At 37.6% G+C, this 1,674-nt stretch overlaps 2 gene segments (V, D, J or C); one reads left to right on the top strand and one right to left on the bottom strand.

Annotated features, from left to right (window-relative positions):
• The window catches only part of LOC115301965, a 550,585-nt gene that overhangs the window by 19,302 nt on the left and 529,609 nt on the right, over positions 1-1,674 (top strand).
• Positions 1-1,674, bottom strand: part of LOC115301982 — an 11,872-nt gene that overhangs the window by 1,322 nt on the left and 8,876 nt on the right.

Raw genomic sequence — 1,674 nt, 5'->3', positions numbered from 1 at the left:
ATGATACATCCCCGTGCTGGAGGGCCTGAGGGAGGGGATGGCCACTCCACCCAGGAAGTGTGTAAAGCTGTGGCAGCTCAAGTGTAGGGTTAGAGGGAAAACGTGACTCAAGAAAATACTTCCCTAGGTAAGAGTTATTGTGCATCGAAAACATCCTCATCCCTGAAAGTTTGTTTTGAAATAGTTTACTGAAAACTAGAATAACCACGATAAGCAATTTGCCATTTTGCCATTAGATTCAGCTTTAAGAGTTGGCTAAGTAAATTCAGAAGTATTTGACTCAAAAATCAGTAAAAAATGTGTGTGTTGAGTTTTCAGATGAATTTTATTCAGCAAGCATGTCTTGAATATATGTTATGTTACAGCCATTATGTAGAATAAGGAAGGCTGTGGAATGTCTCTGTGGTTTTCCTTTTCTTGTTTCATATCATGCTGTTTTATTCCATTTAATGACATGGTTTAATTAGATTTGTTTACTGTGAGTCAACTGTACTTTTGCGTATTTTCCAAGGTGCCTACGCTGTGACCTATGTCTGTACTGTTGTTCATTCCACCTTATTAACTTGTCTAGTATTATGTCCTCAATTTGCCTCGTGGAGGTTTACTTGCTTCCCACCAGTGTTATCTGCAAATGATCATAATTAGTGGCTCTTAGGGGGGACCCTGTGAAGTGGCAGAGTGTGCATTATTCTCATTGTCTGAACCTACCCTTTATTTCACAACGTTTTCAAAGGCATTTTTTTTCCAGCATGTGGCATACTTCTGAGCCATCTTTCTTTGATCAGTGTTCCACAGTCCAAAATCATCATTTCCTCCATTTTCCTCCTCCACTGCTAACCTCATTTTCCCAGTGCCTTCAAATCTGAATGGTTAATGGATGGTTGATAATTGGTCTTGCATTGTAACACCCTCTTATATTTGCATGAAGCAGATGTGTAGAGTAGAAATCTTAACAAGAGTGTCTTAAACAAGGTTTTAATTAAGAAATCTTACCATTATAACATACATTTTTTACCAGTTTAACAAGTGTACAATTCAGTGGCATGAAATACATTTGCATTGGTTTCAACAAGCACCACTATCCATTTCCAGAAATCTTTTCATTCTAGAAAACTGAATATTTGTACTCATTAAACAATAGCCCCTTCCTTCCAGTCCTTGGGAACTACCATTCTTCTTTCTCTTTCCATGAGTTTGACTATTTTGGATTCCTCCTAGAAGTGGAATTATGCAGTGTTGGTCATTATGTGACTTTCATTTAACACGATGTCTTGAAGATTCATCATGTTGCAACATGTGTCAGAATTTCTATCCTTTTTAAGGTTGCATAATATTTCACCGTATGTCATATTACATTTTCTTGATCCATATCCATCTGTTGATGCACCTTTGAGTTGCTTCCAAAGCAAATGTTTCCTTTTGGTGAAAACAGGAATTTATAAATGCCTCAATGTTTGGGGTTAATAGTGAAATTCTTTCAATTTTTGAATATATACCAGAAGTGGATTTACTGGATCATAAGGCAATTCTATTTAAAAATTTTTGAGAGATGGGATGTCTGGGTGTCTCTGTTTGAGCATCCAACTTTATCTCAGGTTATTACCTCACGGTGTGTGAGTTCGAGCCCCATATCAGGCTCTCTGTCTGCTGTCAGTGTGGAGCCCACTTTAGATC

The sequence above is a fragment of the Suricata suricatta genome, chromosome 9 (genome assembly GCF_006229205.1).
Source record: "Suricata suricatta isolate VVHF042 chromosome 9, meerkat_22Aug2017_6uvM2_HiC, whole genome shotgun sequence".
Classification (NCBI taxonomy): domain Eukaryota; kingdom Metazoa; phylum Chordata; class Mammalia; order Carnivora; family Herpestidae; genus Suricata; species Suricata suricatta.
This window is presented reverse-complemented; position numbering and strand designations above follow the sequence as displayed.